This window comes from Protopterus annectens, chromosome 1.part1, assembly GCF_019279795.1.
Source record: "Protopterus annectens isolate FY-2018-M chromosome 1.part1, PAN1.0, whole genome shotgun sequence".
Lineage (NCBI taxonomy): Eukaryota > Metazoa > Chordata > Ceratodontiformes > Protopteridae > Protopterus > Protopterus annectens.
Genome location: NC_056726.1, coordinates 1784689654 through 1784713897, shown reverse-complemented (window position 1 = coordinate 1784713897; position 24244 = coordinate 1784689654).

The window sequence follows — 24244 nt, the reverse complement described above, 5'->3', positions numbered from 1 at the left end:
CTAAGTCGGTATCAGATGTAGTAGACTCAGAGGAGTCTGTGTGTTTCCTCTTACACGTCCTCTTCCGAGGGGGTTCACCTGCAGGGTCAGGAGAAACCTCGGAAGAGGAGGAAATTCCCAGTGGGGAAACCTGGGGCGATGGATCCCTGGGCCTGAGAGCAAGAGGCTGGCAAGAGGCTTCTGCAGGCACTGATGAGGGAGGAGCTAGAGGGATAGACCGTTGACCAGGCTCAGAGGCCAGGACACTCCTCATCACCTCAAAGGCTCCTCTCCCCGAGGAACCTGAACACACCCGCCCAAGAAACAGGAATGGTCGGCTCCAAGGAGAGAGAAGGCTCCGAGGCAGATGTCGGCGCCGAGCTTACCAAAGCGAAGCCCGAGGGACAGCGGGTCGGACAAGGGTCCGATGCCACTAGCCCCTCGGAGCCGACAGTGGAAACCCGACGATCGATCCCTCCAAGGAAAGTCTCAAGGAGGAGATCGGAGCCAAGGATGACGGAGCCGAAGGATGTATCGGCTCCGGCATCGAAACAGTCGCTGTCCCAAGAAGCTCCGGCTCCGAACTCTGGTGTGGAGTCGGAGGAGGAATCTCAAGAATTGGGGCTGTAGCCAAGTCTGTTGAGACGGGCTATGGAGCATTTGGGCCAGTGCCTGAGACTTCAACAGCCTGCTTACCACCCTCTCCAAATCGTGGTCAGACGTGGAAGATCTCGAAGATCGGCTCCGATGGCTCCGCTCCGACAAAAGAGGAGACCCCGGAGCCGAGTGGATACTTATCGGGGACCGAATCTCTTGGGCCGGAGCCATCGGAGCCGGTCCCTTGAATCCCAGATGGAGCCGAGGATCTCGGCCCGATGCTTGATAAGTGTCGGCTCCAGCGAGCCGACAAGGCAACAGTAGTCAGGGTATCGGAGCCGGCCGCACCGAACCCACTACTCTGGCAGAAGAAGCATCGGTTCCAGCCGAGCCGATATCGGCTCACGGAGCCGGAGCCACCGGAGGAGGCTTAGACACTGTAGCCTGAGCCTTCGTGGCTTAAGAGGTTTTCCTGCCCCTTGCTTAGGAGGAGAACCTTCAGGTTTCAACAAACCTCGGAGGATCAGTTTGTTCCTCCTTTCCTGCAGGACTCGCTGGCTAAAGGCATGACACAACGCACAGGAGTCCTGCAGGTGCAAAGGCCCCAGGCAATACACACAAGAAGTGTGACCGCCTGTCAGGGACATTTTCTGACAGCACTGGTCACACTTCTTGAAGCCTGAGACCTTGCCTTCCCTAGACATCCTAAAAGGATATACACAAACAGTCCCCACAAACACACAACTTAATCCCTACACAGACACACAGGAAGGGAATAACTTGGGGAACTAGGCCTGACTAAAACTTTCACTGAAAAAACTATATTAAAAGTTTAAAAAAGGAAGGGAATAGGGTGGGCTGTACTAAATACAGGCTAACCTAACACTGAAGGGAAATTAAACCCCTAACTAACTATTTTCTTATTTAACAAGAAAAACTTACCTCAGCTGGCAAAGGAGACCTCTTTCGCTAAGTGGCAAACGAGATCTGGGGTAGTTCCGCCTTGCATCATGGGATATAGGGTTGCCTCGAGCTGGTAAAAGGAGTTCTCGAGCTAAAGCTAGTGCCGAGTCGGAGCCGAGGATCGGCTCCAAACCCATCCAGCAAGAATGAAGGCGAGATTGACAACTTAACATCTGGATATAAGTGTAGGTTTCGTGCCTGTACCAAACATGCATTTTACACTGATGATTCATTGTTCATAGGTAGGTACTAGGCTATCTGCCCAAGGGCCTATGTAAGCCTAGCCAACAAGGTTCCCTGGCTTATGCCACCCAAGAAAGTTATTTTCCTGTGCCACTGTTGAGCAGAGACACAGAAGTGATCCCCGGGGTGTATTTCCTATTTCCCATCCACTCATCAAGATTTTTCTTGAAGAGTGCTAATGAAGAACTTTGCTTGTTCCAGAGTATGGGAAGTCTCTGGGATAGGAATCTATCCCACCAGCATGTCCTGTTTATTGTGGTGACAAGGTTTAGGTCCCTAGAGCGTGTAGCTCGGAGGGATTGGGATTTCTTTAGGTGTAGCATGTCCAACAGCTCTGGGTTTGACACAGCTTTTTATGTTAGGCAGAGATCACCTTAGAGTAGGCGACATGCTACGGAGTAAAGCTGGAGTTTTTTGAGATGGTCAGTGTAGGGCATTTGTTTGAGTCCAGTAATCCTCGTTGTGAGGTACTTCTGTGGCCTTTCCAGATGCTGCAGATGTCTTGTGAGATACATTCCAAAAGGGGAGTTGTACTCTATAATGGGTCTAATGAGTGTCGAGTAGAGGGGAACGATGACCTCTTTTTTCCTGGATGAGAACCCTTTTATGATGAGGTGTGCCACGTAGAAGGACTTCCTGACTACTGTGGTGATGTGACTATCAAAGGAGAGACTACTGTCCACCTGGGTCCCAAGGTCTCTTATCACGCATTTGGTGTTAAGTAGATTGCTGCCTATGTGGTAGTTCATGGGTACAGAGTTTTTACCAAAGGGGATGACACTGCACTTTTTGGCACTGAGCTTGAGGCCATAGCTCTGACACCAGGCATCTGTCTCAGAGAGGCCCTTCTGTAGGATGTTCACATCATTTGAGGACTTGACTATGGCTCCTAGTTTGCAGTCATCTGTGAACTTTGTTAGCCAGAGGCCTTCTGTGTTAGCCTGTACTTCAGAGAAGTAGATACCAAACAGGAGCGGTCCCAGGACGGAACCCTGTGGTACTCTACTTGTCACTGGTTTGAGGTCAGATTTGGAGTCTGCAACTTTTACAGTGTGGGTTCTGTCAGTGAGCCAGTTGGCAACCCATCTTGTGACGTAAGGATTTATGCCTAGTTTATTGAGTTTAGCTATAATTCCAGAATAGGGGATGGTGTTGAAAGCCTTGGCGAGGTCAAGATAGGCTGTGTGAACTACCTTACCCTCGTCTACGGCTTTGGTGACTGCCTCAAAGAAGTCGATCAGGTTCAGGAGGCATGATCTGCCTTTCACAAACCCAAACTGGGTGGGATCCAGAGTTTGGAGGTTACCAATGTCTTTGTTTATGAGTTCCATGATGATACGTTTCATGGCCCTGCAGACCAGGCTCATCAGGCTAATAGGTCTATAGTTCCCGGGATCAGTGGTGGCTCCCCCTTTGTGGAGTGGGATAACTGTTGCTGTGCGCCATTCAGTGGGCACAAAGCCTGATGTGAGGCTATTACTGAACATGGTGCTTAAGTGAGGAACCAGTTCATTCTAAAGTTTGTGTAAAATGCAATCTGGGATGTTGCCCGGTCCCATGGATGCTGTGTTTTTGGCTTTAGAGAGTGCAGCTTTCACCTGCGTAGTTGTGATTACAGGGACTCTGCATTCTTCCTGTATAGATATGGGCCCTTTAGGGGATGAGGGGGGGGGGGTAAAGTTAGCACTGAACCTATCTGCCAGGATTTTGGCAATATCAGTTGGTTCTGTAATTTTTGTGCCTTTGTGCTGTAACTCAGAGCAGATCTGGGTGTTGCCATTGAGATTCTTGACATAGCTATAGAATGCTTTGTGGTTGTACTGTACAATAACTACTGTAACGCTACTGCTTCAGTACTGCCTTAACTAAAGTTGTATAGAGCTCATAGCAAGTTATACAAAGCCACCATATAGCATTAGAGTAGAATTGCATTTGTTCATTGCTGTATCTCTACTGCTTTAAAACTGCCATAACTAAAAGTTGCATAGAGCTTTAGCAAGGTATCCTAACTGCTATTCTAGTGTTAAGAATCGGGGTTTTCAGAGCTATATCGCTACTGCTTTAAATCTGCCTTAAGTAAAAGTGCATACAGCTTAGAGCAAGATATTCTAGGCCACTATCTAGCGTTAAAACAGTACTGCTTTGTTCATTGCTGAATTGTTCCTCATTGATACTGTATATTTAGCTCTCTCTCTCTCTCCCACTTCTGCCCTAAGTTATATAGCTTAACTTCTATTCCCTTTCTCTCCCTCACAGTTTCCCCCTTCAATTCTGCCTGGCTTACTTGGTCCCTGCCCACCAAAGACCGCAGATAGCAACCTTGGGGACTCTGCTCAGTGATAATTTTCTACTGAAAATAAAAAAGAGAAACTTACACCTAAAGGGAAAATGTGTATGGGCCGGATTCACGAAGGCTTGCATGGAGTCTAAGAGTAGTGTAAGACTCCAGACAGCCAATATGTCTGCCGAGCGATCCAGGAACAGCCGGCAGGGGCGTGCATGAGAGCTCCTAAAACGACTCTTGCACGGACAGTGTTAGGTTATGCAAATTACCTCATTTGCTGCTGAAAGCTATGCAAATGAGGTAAATTTGCGATCCAGTAAACACTAACCTGTCCGAGTAAGAGTAGTGTTATTTGCAGAAATGTACTCGGTTGGTACCTGAGTACCGTTCTGCAAATGGCAAAATGGAGCAATGACAGCTCCAAATAAAGGATGCATCCAATTGAGGAAGCATGCCAATGGCCAAATATAAGGCCATTGGCATTTATATGTGTTGCAAAATAATAAAAAATATTTTTTCCCCCGATCTCCGATGTTTAAGCATAGCGCAGCGCCGTGCAAACGTGCTGCACTCTAAAAACCATAAAAAAATAAATAAAAGCCAAAAATAGACATTTTATTAAAAATATCCATCTGCCATGCAAGTAAATGGCAGGCTGAAGACAACATGGTTACGGAGTAGTGGTTGCTAAGGGGGGAAGCTCAGTGTGAGAGATGTAACCATGCATTAGTAGGCAATCCTATGCAAATGAGTATAAGGATAGTGAATCCCAATTTTCCCTGCCATGTGAACCATGTCCCTAGAGTGTAAGAGTAGGATTAGGGGAGTAACGGAGTAGAAGATAGGTGACATCATGGGGGGGGGGTATCTATCAAAGACTGTAAGCTTATTGGAGCAGAGTGGCATGTGTTTGCTGTGAGTTACTCAGGACTGGAAGAGGCGTGTCTACAGTTGTCTGAACTGAAACCCAGAAACTGAAGGCATACGCTGTGGCTACCACCAAAGTTTCTTGCAAAGATCCAAAAAAACACGGAAACAGTCCTCCAACTGCCGAACGAAACACTTTGTTGACTGATGCAAAATTGAACTCCAAAAAACACGTAAACGCTTTATTGAAACAGTGTGCGTTTTCGTCTACATAAGCATGTAAGACTTCATCAGACAAACACATAATACCAAATTTACACCTTATATACTCTCATATGTTTAAAACCAAACAATAAAAATTCATTGCTTCGTGATCTCATTAAATGAAATATGCATAAAAAGGGCTCATTACAGACAAGATGTAAAGCTAAAAAATGAATAAATAAATAAAAACTTCTTGCAAAGATGCTTACACTGTGTGCACACATGTGCATGCCTGTACACCCGTCTAAGCCTGTGTGCATGTGTGTGCACCCGTGTAAGCCTGTGTAAGGCTGTCTAAGCCTGTGTGCATGGATGTGCACCCACCTAAGCCTGTGTAAGCCTGTGTAAGGCTGTGTGCACTCATGTGCGTGTGTTTGCGCTTATTTGCGCGGCGCTGTCCCCTGTGGAAACAGAAAGGGAAAAGGAAGGAAAAGTAGTAGTAGGAAGTTAACCAAGGAGAACTAGCAGAGTTGCCAGGTGAAATCAATCAGAATCAGCCAATTACAAAGGCAGTACACTAGCCCAGCCCAGCACTTAAAACTCTGCAAACAACATTCCCCCATGTTTTACTCAGAAACACTGCAACACTGCAGTATACAAAGAGAAGTGAAAACTTAAAAAGCTTAACTGAGAAAAAAAAATGTTAGGGGCTGCCATTGCTATTATAAGGCAACATGTGCAAGATGCTGAGGGTGGTGCCATTCTGGATGTTGTTGAGCAACCCACAGTGAGGAGACAGAGAAGAGTGTACAGACTCAGGGTAACCTACCAGGGGCTACATGAGCTGGAGATAGTGGAGCGCTATAGAGTAGACAGAGAGCTCCTGCAGCAAATTGTTGAGCTGTGCAGGCCACGCCTCACCCACAGAACCAACAGAAGGGAACCCATCCCAGTGGAAACCAAGGTATGTGTTGGCCTAAGAATACTAGCAACAGGTACCTTCCAGAAACCAACTGGTGATATGATGGGGATTTCACAGGGATCAGCATCCAGGGTACTGCACCAGTTCCTGAATGCCATGTCAGCACATGTTGGTGATCATGTATATTTCCTCAATTCCCGTGAGGTATTGGCCAGCAATATGCATCTCTTCCAGCAAATAGCAGAATACCCTGTGGTAGTGGGTGCAATCGACTGCACGCACATACACATCAGAGCACCAGCCGGTGAGCGGGGTAGGGCCTACATCAACCGCAAGGACTTCCACTCCATCAACTGCCAGGTCGTGTGCGATGCCCAGGGCATAATACTGAATGTGTGTGCTGGCTGACCTGGAAGCTACCAAGATTCCCATATCTGGCATCTGACGCAGCTGTACCAGACATTTGCCAATGGGGACATCCCTGACAGTCATCTAGTGGGGGATGCTGGATACGCACTGGAGCCGTGGCTGATGACACCCATCAGAAATGCACACACACCTGAACAAAAACTCCATAATGAGGCACAGGCACATGCACAAACACGAAATGTAATCGAGCGTGTGTTTGGGATGCTCAAGTCATGGTTCCTGTGCCTGGACACATCCGGTGGAGCCTTGCAGTACTCACCAACTACATGTACCCAAATTGTCATGGTATGTGCCATGCTACACAATATGATCCTGCGAAAACAGCTGCAGCAGGAACAGCATGGGGCAGGGCCAAACAGCCCCCCACCATTGCCAAGGCCTGCACAGGCACAGCGTGACTCGGAGGAGGAACAACCTGAGCCTTCCCCAGTAGGCAGAAGGCGGCGTGCCCAGTATGCCTTGGCCTTGGCAAAGAGACAATGCATAGCACATACACTGGCTCAGTAGGAACCCTGGAAATGATACCTCTCTGACTCGCACATAAAATAAAAGGGATGCCTAACTTGACACTACCTGTTTCCAAACATGTATAGGGAGTGTAGTATGTGCATCTGACATAGGCAGCCCTGCAGCACCACCATGTTTTAAGCAATATAAAGCAGTGCTAAGCAGCATTTACCAATATTTAGTATATGTAAACAAAATTGCCCGTGCTAACTAGCACAATGTTGGGCAACGTTGAGCAATGTTGGGCAAAGTCGTGCAAAGTTCAGCAAAGTCAGGTAAACATGCTCATATTTGCTTTACTGCTCCTTAAGCAGTCTGGTCTGCCCAGCATGAAAATAAAAAGCAGTAACAGGCCTTCAACACAGGATACTATGCACTATAGTCACAGTACTGAACCACTAAGCCATGATAGCATTTCAGTGACACAGACACAGCAGGACAATTGTACAGTAATGCAAACACAAAGAAATGCTGTATCATGTCCCTAAAGAGACATATGGGTAACCTCCCCCACAGGCTTATGCAGACAGAGAACATCAGGCCAGGTGGTGTGATGTGGGTTGTGTAGGCTATGAAGTCGCAATCTGATATACGTGACATTGGACACTAGGATCTGTAGCACAGTAGTATGCCTCAAGCCAGTACGATAGGCAACAGTACAGACTGAAATGGTGTACCGTACATAGCAGTGCAGGCATAGCAAATGTGTATAAGTGTCAGGTGAAACCCTCATCCTATGTACACCCACAGTAACAATCAAGTGTCCCCCTGAGTAGAAATGTACAAAGAATAGCTGTCCCCCCGTATGTAGAAATGTTGATAAGTCTATGCAAAGTATTTCATGGAAGCCCTGCAGGCACAGCATGATCCCTGTTGATCTATGACACAAAGGTGAGCCCTGCTGTAAAGATACAACTTGATTTTCCATACACATATAGTATAAATGTTTATACTGGGCGTGCTCACACACTCCAACAAATGTAGTGGATTACATTCAGCATCACACTGAAAGGTCATACTGGGCATGCTCACACACTTAAAAAATGAAACAAATGTCAGGCAACAAGATACTGAAAGGTCATGCTGGGCATGCTCACACACTTATGCCAAATACGGAGGTGATAATAAGGGATCTATGGACAAACGTGGATAGACATCTCTACTTCCAGAAACACATTCACAAAGTTGTCAGAAAATCATGCTATGTGTTCACACAAACTGCCAAGGTCTGTGCATGTAGGTCAAATGAGGTTCCTAGTACTCATCAGTCATTAGACCCGTCAGAGAGTACCACAACACACTTGCAATGAATCTGACTAGGCACATTCAGCAGCCAGAAAGAACAATGAAGTACCCTAACAAGAGGATTACTGGCCTCAAACAGTTGCCCCATGCAACAAGACTGAATGTAACCCAATCTGTACTCTGTTGCATACTGTCTACTCAGGAGATCTCTGCCCAACAGACAGGTCCATGTCATGGCTACACTCAGATCTGTACTGAGTTACAGCTCAATGGCACTAAATATACAGACCCAACTGATATTGCCAACATCCTGGCAGATAGGATCAGTGTTAACTGTACCCCCCTCTCACCCATGAAAGAGCACATCTCTATAATGGAAGACTGCAAAGTTGCTGTCATCATGGCTGCACAGGTAAAAAACACTCTCCAAAGCCAGTATCACAGCAGCCATGGGACCAGATAACTTCACAGGCTGTGTTCCACACAAACCACAGAACGAACAGGGACCACACTGATGTACCATGTGCAGTCATAGCCTCACCACATACTTTGTGCCTGTTGAATGGTGCACAGTGATAGTTATCCCACTACACAAGGGTGGAGACACCACGGACCCCAGGAACTAGCGCCCCATTAGCCTGATGAGCCCGCTCTTCAAGGCCATGGAATGTACCATCATACAACATATAAACAATTACATTTGTAATCCCCAAACCTGGACCACAACCATGTTGGGTTTGTAAAATGCAGATCATGTCACCTAAACCTGATAGATGACATTGAAGCAGTCAACAGAACCGTCGACAAGGGTAAGGTGGCTCACACAGCCTATGTTGATCCTGCCACGGCTTACACCACCACCCCACACCCTGGAAATATAGACAAACCCACTAAACTAGGTATAAATCGCTATGTCACAAGATGGGTTGCCAACATGCTTACTGACAGAACACACACTGTGAAAGTAGCAGACTTCAAGTATGACTTTGGACCAGTGATGAGTGCAGTACCACAAGGTCCAGTCCTGTGTCTTGTCCTGTTTAGTATCTACTTCCCTGAAGTAAACTTTAACATGGAAGGTCTGTGGCTACAGAAGTTACCAGAGGACTGCAAACTAGGAGCTATAACTGTAAACACTAAAGATGTGGACATCCTACAAAAGGGCCTCACTGAGACAGATGTCTGTTGTCAAAGCCATGGGCTCTAGCTCAATGCCAAAAGGTGCATTGTCATCCCCTTTGTTAAAACCCTGTAGCCAAGAACTACAACATAGGCGGTAGTATACGTAACACTAAAAGTGTGACAAGAGACCTTGTGTCACAGGTGTACACTGGACACAAGTGTGATAATCACATCCCCACAGTAGTCAGGAAACCCTGCTATGTGGCACACCTCATCACAAAATGTGTCTCATGCAGAATAGAAGAGGACATTGTTCCCCACTACTCATCACTCACTAGAACTATAATAGAGTACAACACCACTTTTGCTATGTACCGCACAAGACAACTACAACAACTGTAAAGCCTGCAGCAATACCTCACAAAGAGCATTAGTGGCCAGAAATACATGCCATACACAGACCATCTCAAAATGCTCCATCTGTACTCCCTTGCATATCGCCTACTCAGATGTGTTCACTGCCTAACATACAAAGTTATGTCAAACGCAGAGCTGTTGGACATGCTCCACGTAAAACACTCACAATCCCTCTGACCTTCGGACCCAAACCCACGAGTGAAATACAAAAGAAAGGGGTGTACCCATTGACCTTATGGACACCCACACCTTCAGGTTAGTGGCACAGCATGAGACCTTGGAGACCATGCAAGTGCTACTAACATTGGGCAAAGCTGCTCATCAGAATGTAGCCTGCTACAGATCGCCTACCTTGTCACAGGAACCTCACTCAGTATTCCTGAGAACAGTGGAAAATATAGAGGTCCTATCAAACACCATTATATGAGATGATTACAACTACCCAAACATTGAGTGGGAGAATTACTTGTATACAACGTACTTTGCCCAATGTATCCTAGAGTTTAAAAGCTCTAACACCCTGGAACAGCTGGTCGTCATGCCCACTAGAGGTGACACCATACTGGACATGATCATCACCAACATGGGGTACCAGTGTTCCACAACAGAGATAAAGCCCTCGCTGGTAATATCAGATTATAAAGAAATCACACTAGACATCCACATCCCACCTCCCCCACCCAGACAATGAAACCACCGTGAAGACATTTTCAAAAGCAAACTGCACACGTCCCAAGACAAAAGTGGAAAGTTCCAAAGACCTCTTGCGGTAGGATAATGGTATACAATCTGCCGAATCAGTTACAAGTGAATCCTATGAGCATCTACAGGGATGCATGGATCGAGACATCACAAATAAAACCAAGATGCACTCCTCCAAAAATAAGAAAACAATCTGGTGGTCGTTGCCCATAAATAAACTAGACAACAGAAGGAGGAAACTAACACCTGATAGAGCCAACTTCACTAAAGGAAAGGCATCACTGATCATTATTAGGAAGAAGCAATGATCGCTCATAAAATAATTCAAGGACACTTTCAAAAGACAAATTGCCAAGGACTGTAAGAATGACAACCACAAAGCCTGTGGTAGCTATACCAGACATGCAGGTGCCAACTTCCAAATATGCTGTCAGCTACTGACAAATGGCAAGGAATACACTGAACCAACTTTCATTGCCCACATCCTGGGGGACAAGTTCAGTGCAAACTTCCTCCCATCACCCCCAAAAGGGCCTGTATCCATCACAGAAGGATGCAGAGCCCCAGACATCATGGACATGCAGGTAAAGGCAGCCCTCTCCAAAGCCAAGAACACAGCATCAATGGGATGGATGGTGTCCCAGGCTGCGTCTTACACTAGTCCCAAAAGGAACTACACCCTCACCTACATTCACTGCCCAGACTCAATCGTACCACAGGGTATGTACCCAAAGAATGGCATACACTAGCAGTTATCCAGCCCCACAAAGGGGGTGCCACAACAGAACCTGGAAACCATTGCCCTATATGTCTACTCAGCCTGGTGTACAAAGCTATTGAGGAAATTGTCATGGAACCCACAAACAGTGACATTGGGGACCTCCAGACACTGGACTCTACACAACCACACCTTGTTAAAGGCAGATCCTGCCTCCTAAACATAGTTGACTTACTTCAAACAGTTACCAAGGACATAGATGGAGGTGAAAGTAGTCCACACAGCCCACCTGGACCTCACAAAGGACTTTTTACACCATTCCCCACTCTGTCATCATGGACACGCTTACCAGCCTGAACATCAACAGCTATGTCACAGGATGTGTGGCCAAGTGGCTCACAGATCAAACACACATGTTCAGAGTTGCTGGTGCCATGTCTGACTCTAAGACAGTCACAAATAGCATCCCACAGGTTTTGGCCCTGGGACCCCACCTGTTCAGTAGACACTGCTCAGAGGTACAGGCAAGCATGGGAGGAGTATGGCTGAACAGGTTTGCAGATGACTGCTAACTGTGGTCCATAATTGACTCTATGGCTGACACACGCATCCAGCAAACCAAATCCTGTGCAAGGGGGAATGCACGGTCCAAACCAAATGTCAAAATCACCAAATAGACCAGCAAGGCAGAACGGAGTTCAATATTCATTTATTTTGTACTAAAACAAACTAGTTTCGGCAAGAATTGCCTTCTTCAGTGTAGGACGTACAGTCAAGTTCCTTGTCCTCATCCATTTAAATACACATCATCAGCCAATAAGGCAGAAAAGCTCATCAATATTAATGAGATAAAAAAAAATTTTTCTTTATCACAATATACAGAGTGTGAAACTACAGTGAAAAACAGTAATAATAAGACATAATAACCAAAAATAAAAGGTATGAAACAAGCTTAAATAATGTGATGTGGCATATATATGTAAGAACAAATATGTTTTTTTTAGCCATAAGCAATATCTATTGCACAAATATTTCTCCATATGGACCATAATAATAATTACATATATCGACTGCCAATATAAGTATAATTTAGCAAATCAGATCCACCATAATAATTTTTCTATTGATTAACAAAATTATGGTAATCATAAGATGCAAGTGTAACACCTCTTGAAACAATATAAATAGAAAGCCTGACAACCATAAATAAATGTAAGGGAATAGAGTAAACTGGAATAACGTGATGTGAATACATATATGGTTTAGGGACCATACACAACATCCGCTAAACAAATATTTGTCCATTTGAACAATAACAGTTTCACATGTCAACCACCTATATTATATTAATTCAGCAACCCAAAGCCCCCATACCAAGGTTGTTGCTAGTTAACAAACCCATATGAGTGGGTGTCAAAAATAGGAATCAAGCTAAGCTAAACTAGATTACATATGTCAAATTGGATGCTCATATATAGTACTACTTGAGATCAAAATAATCCCAACCTGGATAACAGAATCGGTCAGCAGGATTGTTAAGACATAGACATAATATCCTATAGGTGATCATTTAGACCTGGATGGAATAAGCCCCAGGGTTGTAATCCAATACTTTTCTTTTGATCCAATAAACCATGCCAACCTTGTTTGTTAGTTCTGTCTCCTGAAATACGATCAATGACCATGAAACTGAATTTGGCCTGTGGATGTTTGCATGTATGTTGATATAGGGCACTGGTCTCCTTATGGTTCCTGACATCACTGCGATGTTCATTCATTCTGTATCTTAATGCTCTGGAAGTTTGGCCCACATAAAATGCCCCACAATAACAAGAGGCAAGGTACACCACCCAATCGCTACTGCAATTACCAAAGATCTTAATGTTGAAAATCCTGCTGGTATTACGACTGGAGAACTCCTTAGATCTAGGCATGAATGGACAGGAGCCACAGTGACCACAGGGAACGACCCAAAGTTCATCACCATGCAGTGTGAGTTGTTTATAAATAGTACCCCACTTGCCATATGTTTATAATGTGACAGGTAAGAGCCTAGGTTTTCCCCGCTTATACCTAAAATTGGCATCGTGGTCCCAAAATGGTTCGCAGCCTGTCATTGGCCAGTAAGATATTCCAATGTTTGTTAATAATGTTCCTGACCATATTAATATTTCTCCCATAAGTTGTAATGAACCTTACACAGGTATTCTGAGATGATTGATTTTTATCTCTATTTTGGTATTGTAACAACTCTTCCCTCTTTATGCAATTAGCTCTACTTTGGGCAGACCCAATATCATATAAGAAGAATGGCAAAGAATGCATAGTCATCCCCTTTGGCTAAAACAAAGTGCAAACAAATTACCACACAGGTGGTACTCCAGTATGTATGGAGAAAGTCATGAAGGCCATGGGGACACAGTTAGATAGTACACTCTTCTTTGATGATCACATGGCCAAAGTGTTTAGACATTCCTTCTATGTAGCCCACCCAATGTCACCTAATGTAACCCACTTTGTCTAGTCTGATGATGTCACCAACCTACAAATATACCTGTGGAAAATAGAATTCACAGTAATGTATATAGCACGTCGTGTAAATGCGTACTCCTGTAGTATCATAAACCAGTTAGGTAGGGGTTTGAATCCTGCACTTGACAAGTGTGTGTGTCTGTTTGTGTGTGATCTCCTTGGAGAGGAGCAACCTTTTTGGAGAGTACACAAACACCTTAAAAGTGGTATACTAATATTTGTCAGGTCTGATGATGTCACCATCCTACAAATATACCTGTGGAAAAGAGAACTCTCAGTAATGTGTATAGCGCGTCATGTAAATGCGTACTCCTGTAGTATCATAAACCAGTTAGGTAGGGGTTTGAATCCTGCACTTGACACCTGTGTGTGTTTGTGTGCAATAACCTTGGAGAGGAACAACCTTTTTGTAGAGTAGCAGAACACCTTACAAGTGGTATACTTATCTTTGTCAAGTCTGATGATGTCACCATCTTACAAATATACCTGTGGAAAAGAGACATCCCAGTAATGTGTATAGCACACCGTGTTAATGTGTACTGCTTTAGTATCATGAAGTAGTTAGGTAGGGGTTTGAATCCTGCACTCGGTGAGTGTGTGCTCTATGTGTGTGGCACTGTTGGTCAATGTGTAGTGTGTTTTGCTTTTACTACTGTATGACATATCAGTATGCATTGCACATGTGAGGTAGCTGTGTGGCAAATACATATACATACATGTTACTTCACTTATTGCATGAGTGTGAACCCTGCTTTCTCCAAGAACACAACTGTCATCTTTGCCAGACTGTGCTGCTGCTTCCCAGACTTTAGGTCACATCTGTATGCTTGTGACAAGGCCAGCCACTGCAGTGATCCCTGGCCTAGGTCATCCGTGTCACATACACTCATTACAGTTTCTACTGAATTGTGTGAGTGAGGGTTTATGGCCGAGGTATATGTTAGACCTGTTCTAACACAGCAAAGTCTGTCAATGATGACGATTCATTATAGGTGTACAACAACCTTTGTGGATAAGCATGCAGACCCCTTATTGCTTATGTGATCCACCGAGGTATTTCAAAATACCTTAGGAAATGTGATTATCAAAGGAGAGATGACATAACACTTGGTTGCATGTACACATCGGTACCTGTTCATCATGTTGGTGGCTACTACCTATGTGGTACTGTGGGGATACTATGTTCCATGAAGGTGGATGACTATGTTTAGTTTGGCTAATAGCTTTACAGCATGGGTTTGACAAGAGTTATCTGTCTGTATGATACCCTTGTGGAGGATGTGTGTGTGTCATCTGCAGAATGCATTATAGGCCACAGTACGCATCACCAGATGTGGACGGACATATCTCTACTGTGATTGCTTGTACCTAAAAGAGCTATATGCCAAACAGGAGTGGTCTCAGTAATGGGTGCAGGTGAATACCACTGGTTACTGGCATAGTATAGTACCTGAAGGATAAACATGTTGCTGTGTGTCCTACAGCTGTATGTCAGTTGTGAAGACATCATCTAACGATTGGTTATGGTCAGGCTGTTGAAGTTATGTATACTACCAGAATGCAGAACAATGACAGATAGTAACAGTATCACCCACAGCACAGTGTCAAACCATGTCATACACATGTGTAGTCAGGTTCTGAAATGTGTGTAGTACAATGCATACTGGCCACCAATAGAAACTATGTAGTGTTACTGTGTAATACAGGGCATGTCACCCTACCCATGTGTCCACTATGCACGTACATGGAGACAGTGCACCTCCGCCATGTTCACAGATGTATACCTGCAAATCTATGCTACACACATCCCACACATACTGTCCACTTTTTAACACATGCTGCCAATACTACACACATCAGCCAAGTGGCACGTGGGTGGACAATACACTATTTTAACTAACACTTGTGTAAACAATACTACAATGACAATCACAGCTTTAATGCATCATGCCTGCTCAGCTACACCTTCAAGCATATCATTACACTCTACTGCTGACAACATGGTAACATTGCTATACTGATATAAAGTCACCCTGTGCATCAGCACCATGGCAGCCTGTTCCTGCATCGATGTTACAGATGACAGGAGGTGGCACAGGTTTCATCATATGCACAGTGTGTGTTGTTGGTTTGCCAGAGGCCTACAGTGAGCCATCCAATCGACATGTATGTGTGTGTGTGTGTGTGTGTGTGTGTGTGTGTGTGTGTGAGGGACAAGAGTACTGCTATGGGCCAATGTTAATGTAATGTGTGCAGGTATGTGTTAGCCCTAGGTGTCTGGTTCATGTGTATTGTGTGTCTGCATGCACACAGTCCACCATGTGGCTGCCATATACGGGTATTTGTGGGCAGCCACAGACTGTACCTGCCAGATTTTACAGATCACATCTCTGGTCACGGATACGGTACCTGTGCCTGGCAGGGGTGCTACTGACATTATCAGGTACTAAGCCAGACTGGGTACTATCCCCAGAGGTAGATGGATGTACACTGGACCCAGGTCACTGCTGGGACTGTCCAGAGCCATGTGCATGTGGTCTTCTAGGACGTTCTATGGACAGCCCACCCCCAACATTGCTGGGGCTGGCACTACGGGAGCAGCTGTGACTTGAGGACATCCGTGGCAACTGCCAGCTGCTGATGTTACTGGCATATGTCCACGTAGACGACTCAACCATCCTGCACTGTCCTGACACATGGACATGACATTGCGGAGGACATCTAATGTCTCTCCCCAACGTCTATCAGTGACCTCAGTGTAATGACGGATGGCACCTGCTAGGTCAAGGATACTGTCAATTATGGTGGTATGTGCCCTCTGTGCCCTTAGACCCTGTCTAGTGTACCGTTCCATACATGCCTGTGCCTCCATGACAGCCTGGAACATGCATGACATTGTCAGACCCTTGGCACATCTGCCAGTGGCATGATGAGAAGCAGTGCTCCGACGAGAACTCCTGGACATCTGCCTATGTGGTACCCTTCCAGACATCTGGGTATGGCTGCTGTGTTGGGATGCATGTGCCATGGATACCACACTGTCCTGGACAATGCTGACTGTTCGCTGTCCCTCAGCTAAGGGCATTGGTGATGGATGTATTGGCAGTATGACTGTGTGCATGGATGGGGTGGACACTTGTGTGGATGGGGTGGACACTTGTGGACTGTCGATTGGTGGCCCAACAACAGACCCTGGCAAACATGCCTGTGCGTCAACACACCTATCATCATCATCACTATTTTGCTCAATGACATTGGTTTCCCCGCTGCAGTGAACCAGCCCAAAGTCAGCACCTGTGAGAGGAAGACAGGAAACACACTTTACGACCTGTACATGATGCCGGCACACATGCACACATGAACACATGCACAAATGAACACATGCACGCATGAACACATGTACACACGCACAGATGCACACATGAACACATGCACACAAATGCACTCCTCACTAAAACAGACAGACACACACACACACACACCACCAGCAATCCAGAAGATACTCAATAGCAGGTGATGGTGAGGTACAGTATCACAAGGCAAACAGTTATATCACACATGTCAGCATGCAGGATGTGTGTTGCTCAACAGCATGCAGTGCGGGTGTAGACAGCCCTTGCTAATAACAGTATACATGGCTTTGATGCATGTGTGTTGTTGTTCAGTGATCGGCCTCTCCCTGAAACACAATGTGTACATGGACACAACGTTGCTGTGCAAGTATTAAAAGCTCTGCAATGTCCTGTGCACCATCACTCACAGGTATACATACCATGGCTGGATGTGTATCTGTGTGTCACATAGATATCCATTTCTGATTAGAGCATCTGTGTCTTTAGCAGATGATTGTGGGCACAGGTTTAGCACATGCATGCTATGTATACACACAGGATGAGTGGTGCATGTATACCTGATGGAATACCATTGCTCAACATAGCTATTGTACAGTGGTTATGGTGAGTGTAGGACATATTGTGGACATGCCAGTGCCAGCCATGACATGGCATGCTACAACACAACTGCAACGTTAAACATCACACATACACAGTGTGTGTCATGTGACCTATACACTCAATAGCATTATAAGACATATATGTGTCACTTTGTACAAATGGTGATTGCTATGCATATTGTGTATCGGTGCATATGTTTGCACATACACAACATTGAGGTGCATAGCAGTTAATGCTATGTGTGGTACTGTGGTCACTGTAACTGGATGGGGTGTAGTACCATGAGCCATCATCATGCAGCATCATGTGGTCACTCAAGGCTACTAATGTGTGCTAGACCGGCACATACCATGCTGTACTGGAACTGCAGTACCATGGCTACATTCACCATTTCACAGCCAGTTGTTACATGGGTTTGTATGGTGCCCAATAGGGGGCATTGCCTAACATGAATGTGTTATGTGTTGAAGAGTGTCGCACAGCCACATGAGAGGCATCTACCCCTCAGGTATATTATGTGTGCTGTGTGGATGACATTTGGGATACTGGAGTGTGACCTTACAGCGGATGTCTGAATACGCCATGTGTAGCATGTTAACGTGTACTGCGTATGACAGTGTTGTGTATGTTGTGCGCATGTGTATCGACTCTGCCTATCCAATGTCCACTACAGTGTTGCCACAATTGTGTGGGATGCTCTGTGTATTGTATGTGTTTTAGGCAGCTACCCATGTTACTGGGATGTGCATAGTCTCACAGCAAACATGCACAGCATGCATTATGCGTAGGTGTGATATGTGTACATGGCCTGCACCTCACCTATGACATGCACATATAATTAGCAATTTTAAATGTAGAACACACTCACCAGCATGGGTCTGCTGCCTTGCTGTCACACCAGAGGGACCTACAAGGATATGAGACAGTTTGTCAGTGGCAACAACTGTGGCATTGCTACTGTGTGTTTGCAATGTTACAGTAGTACAATGGCTGACAGTCACAGGCCTACAGATTATATTCCTAATTATTAGTATTGCACAACACTAGGCACCACATCTTCTAACTACACAGTACACATCTCACATAAGCATGCTCTACCAATAGAGGTAACAGTAGTCTACAGCTATGCCATGTTACCTGCACGCTCTGTGTCAACTTGCTGTGTGGCTCCGGCCTCCATGATGATACATGTTACTTGTTGTTGTTGTTGTTGGCCAGGAGCCACCTGGCTCAGGAGCAGCTCCTCCACTCTGGTGAAGGGGGGTGGTTGGCTACCCCACCACCTGTGGCAAGCTGTTGTCTATGGATATCAGACGCATGCTGCCAGACAAAATCACTGCAGTCATGGTGTACCTGCTCATATGTCTGGTTATGCATGCTTATGTCATTTACCCTACGGACAAGATCTTGCCACAGTGCAGTCCGCTCATGCTGGTCCTGGCTGGTTCTGGGGAAGAGCAGGGCATAGTGCTGCACCAGGCTTGTTGTTATCAGTTCCTCCTCTGCCGGGCTATAGCTGGGGTTACAATGCTGGGACATGACCCTGGAAGACAATGAAACAATATGTGTGAGCAAGTCATGTGGCACACAACATTCTAAAGTACAGATATCAATAAACTGCCATATATAGCAACCTATTGGCTGTCAGAGGATACACACTTTCAATACCACATATCAGTGCTCAGCCCACAACTGCCTGACAGTGCCTGGAACACCCTATATATCAAACCATGTTTTGCACAGCAACAAAGATAAACCAGTATGTAAGACTATAAACAGTACATGGCACACTGTATGCAACACAATGCACCACCTAGACACAGGAGGTATATATCAAGCTAATGCATCAAGAAATATGTAATCCATTGCAATGATTGTAAAGTCCAGTTACAGTATTATCAGTATACCACACTAGTCGTTGATGGCAAACCCCTGCCTAACAAATGTGCACATTCATTAATATAGGTGTCATACTGCTGTACTACACTATACATGTTGCTAGGTATGCACCTACATCCTGTAACACACATATGACCGAGGCCATGGTACAGGCATACCCACACACACATCAGACATACATACCAGACACAAAGGTATGGCAACCCAGATGACCTTTACCTGTGTAACATACAGTACTGTGTGTCAGTAGTTACGAAAACTTATGCCTGAGGTATGTAATCTGTGAGGACTACACGGAACACAGAAAACAGTGGTTCCAAGAAATGTGGACATACACCATACTGTGCTGTTTAGGCATACAGCTTCAGGTAGTACTACAGTTCATACAGGAGTTGTATTCACCAGCAGTAACACTCAATAAGCATACATGTACTGCTTTAGCCTACAATGGGACACCCCAGTCGACACCAAGGGACTAAGACAGACCATATGGCGTACTGCTTTTTCCACCTAGCAATTGCATACACATCTTTTGCTGGGATCACAGCTAGGACACATAATACCATGACAGAAACAGTTTCCCAATAAGCTATCACACATATACAGAACACTGACACATTCACCAACACATTCACCATCACACTCAGTCAACCTCACATAGCAATTATTGCAACAAGTACATGTGGGTGTGTATCGCTTCATAGGTAGGTAACAGGCTATTGGCCCAAGGGCCTATACAGGTCTAGCCATATGCTACCCTGGCCTTTGACACACAGGTAATTACGTTTCACATGATCCTAACAAGCAGAGCCACAGAGGTGATTCCCGGGGTGTATTTCCTATCTCCCATACAATCATCAGGATTATTTATGACAACTGCTAATTAGGAGCTTTGTTTGCTATTGATAGGTGGTTTGTTCCAGAGTATGGGATGTCTCTGAGATAGGAATCTATCCCTCCAGCATGTGCTGTTTATTGAGGTCACAAGGTTTAGGTCCCTAGGGCATGCAGCTTGTAGGGATTGTGATCTGTTTATGTTGAGCATGTCCAACAGCTGTGGGTTTGACATAGCTTAGTATGTTAGGCAGAGGTCACCTCTGGGTAGGCGGTATGCGACACAGTCTAGCTTTGGGTTTGTGAGACGGTCTGCATAGGGCATCTGTTTGAGGCCGGTATTACTCTTTGTGAGGTATGTCTGTGTCATTTCCAGTTGCTGTAGGTGTCTTGTGAGGTACATACCACATGGGGCATTGTACTCTATAATGGGCTTTATGTGTGATGAGTAGAGGGGAACACTGACCTATATTTCCCTGGATGACACACCTTTTGTGATGACGTATGCCACGTAGACAGATGACATGACTAGTGTGGCACTGTGATTATCAGAGGGGAGACTACTGTCCACCTGTGTCCCATGGTCTCTTATCACGCCTTCGGTGTTTAGTAGACTATCACCTATGTGTTAGTTAATGGGTACAGAGTTTTTGCAAGAAGGGATGCCAATGCAGTGTCAACATTGAGCTTGAGTCCATGGCTTTGTCACAAGGCATCTATTGCAGTAAATATGTCCCTGTCTCTCTCTCTCTCTCTATATATATATATATATATATATATATATATATATATATAAACATCCATACATATAGATATACATATAGGCACATATACAGTCCACCTTTCATACATTGGTGTACATATAGATATACATATAGGCACATATACAGTCCACCTTTCATGGTGGGGATATCACTTATGTGAAGGTTGTGAGGTATACAGTTATGCCATAATATTGCACAGTGTTGTGCGGAATGCATTGAAGGTGTTCTCAGCCCATGTAGCTTTACCAGGCCTCACTGGCTGCAACTCTGCAAACCTGACGAATCATACCCACAGCGTTTAACCACCACATATATATACCAGCACTGTATGGTGTCTTGTTTGCCACACACTACAACCTACATAGAAATATGCACATAACCTTCAACAACATATATATGTCCACCCTTCACAAACATTTGCAGCATGTCCCTTGCTCTATGCACATGTACAGATGCTAATATATCTGACACAGACAGATCTCTCCATATGTGTGTGCCATACACACACAAGGTCCACACTGTTGTAAGTTTGTGTACCTCACGGCTGACCTGTTGGGCCTTGCTGCAACATGAACAGGTGTCACATATGAGCACACAGTAATATTAGAGGGTGTATATATAGCTGCAAATGCTAGATTAGCATACTAGCCTGGTACAGCTGTTGCCAATGCTAAGCTACACATTAATATGACTATCATGCATTTGTTACTCTGTCACATCCATGTTTATATAACCCTATACGCTACTCCCCTAAACAGACATTGTTCACACTACTGTACAGAACACAGATAACATGGATCAGATGTTTGACATTTAATGCTGAACTACATATGTCACAGTCATATCCCACTGACACAGCTACACACTGATTTCTCCATGACAGTAGTTATGCAGGGCATCTGTGCATAGATACGTACTGCTGCCGCATATGGATGATTCAAACTATGCAAAGTACTCTTCATAAACATCTACTACATGCCATTACCTTTCCTTTGTATGTGTTCATATTTGTCATTTTCATGTGTTTTGTAATAGATGTATTTATTATATCTCATTTAATTTTTGAGATAAATCTTTTTTCAATATAATTTATTTTTCAATATATTTTTTTCAATATATTTTTCTTTTCAAATATATTTTTTCAATATATATATATATTTTTTTTTTTCAATATATTTTTTTATTTTTCAATATATTTTTTTTTCCAAAATATTTTTTTCAATATATTTGTTTTTGTCTATATATTTTTTCAATATATTCTTTTATTTTTTTCTTTCAATATATAACTATTTCTTTCGATATATATTTTTTTCTTTTTTTTCTGCAGCTGTTGTCTGCATCTGCATCCGTGTCTCTATCTTTCTCTCCCTCTGTAGCTGCAATGAAATGATTGCATGTGTGGACAGCAAGTACAGCCTGCTTTTATGGGTATCTGCACATGTGCATGTGATGGCCTTTGCACCAATTGGTGGCCACAATTTGGCAATTGCATGCAGCCTGCTGTGTGGTACTTGCAGTACTCACTGTCATAGCAACCCAATGCTATACATTGCTAAGTCAGGTAGGCGTAGCCCTTTTAGCTTTCCGAAGTGGGGACCATGCTTGTTTGCTGTGGACACTGTTGTGTAAGTCAGAAGGTTGGTATACTTCTTATAACTGATGCTAGGGGTGTATCCAGTGATTTGAATGTTGTTCTCAGACCTGAATGTTGCCACTTCCAGAACACAGTTGACAGTGTAGATTTGTACTCACCCCTACAAATGCTAACACAAGATACATAGGAGTATGTAATTTCTTTTCTACTTATACAACTAGCTGCCATACATACGTAGTTATTGAGATGTTTTCATTTGGCACATGAACTGTTTGTGAACTGCTATACTGTGGATATTAATGTACTCACTTCTGCACAGTTTGTGTTTTTTTTTGTTGACATTAGCACAGGATGCTCATGAAAACTGGACAATTCCAGTACTGAGTATGCCTACCTACATCCTTGCTGGACCTTGAACACACAGGTATTTTGTACATTTGGGTGGGGATTGTCCAGCTATGATACTGTCTGGGGGTTGTAAAATGCTGCTGTAACATTATTTACTGCTAAAATGGCTGGTTCTGTTATCACAGTCATGTAATGCTATTCCACAACAACTGCTGGTAAAGTTCCACAGAACAGGTTTTGTGTTATGGCATTCCTATCTTACCTTTACATTCACTCCTTCTGATGCATGATATATATATTTCAGCAACAACCTGCTGTATATCTACTGTGGCTTAGTGGTACTTCATGCAGTCTAGTGTGTCCAAGGTCCGGGGTTCGAGACTGGCATTGGTGTTTTATTTTGCTGCTGAGCAGAACAAGGCCCCTCACATGCAGGGTGACTAAGGCACTTTTAAGCAGTTGTAAGCGGGTTTGCGCAGGTTTGCGTGATGCTTAGCAATACTTATCTAAGTGCACACAGGCGCACACTCGCGCAAACCCACTAACTACTGATTAAAAGTGCTTACTCCCGCTAACCCCTGCGCTCATTTCTTTGAAAGAAAAGAAAATGGGGAGATAGGAAAGTGGTGAAAAAGGGGCACAAAGAGGGAAAGACAGTAGGGAAAACAGCTTGGGATGTGCAGGATGGGTGTAGGGAAGGTCCATAGCTGCCCATTTCTTTAACAGCAACAGCTGTGAATATACTAGTAATTTGGATGTAAATTTGAAACCTTCCACCCCTGAGAGAGGGGTGAGGACAACGAAGTATGTTGTACTGCCAATTAAATTTCAGTTTATGTGTCCAGCGGACATGTGTGCAAAATGGGCAGCTATGTATGGGGCGTAATTTTTTTGTGGGAGCAGACTGCCCATTTTTTTTTTCAGGTGAGAGTGGAATGTGGGGTAGGGGAAGTAGGTATATTTTGGGAGGTAGGTTGGGGAGGTAAACAGACAAGACAAACAAGACACATACAGGGGCAGAATATGACACATGGGGTGGGTGAACACCATTGACGGGGAAGGGTGTTTGGAAATCGCAAGCCCATGACCCCTCAGATGGCAACAGTGGAACTGAGATCCTC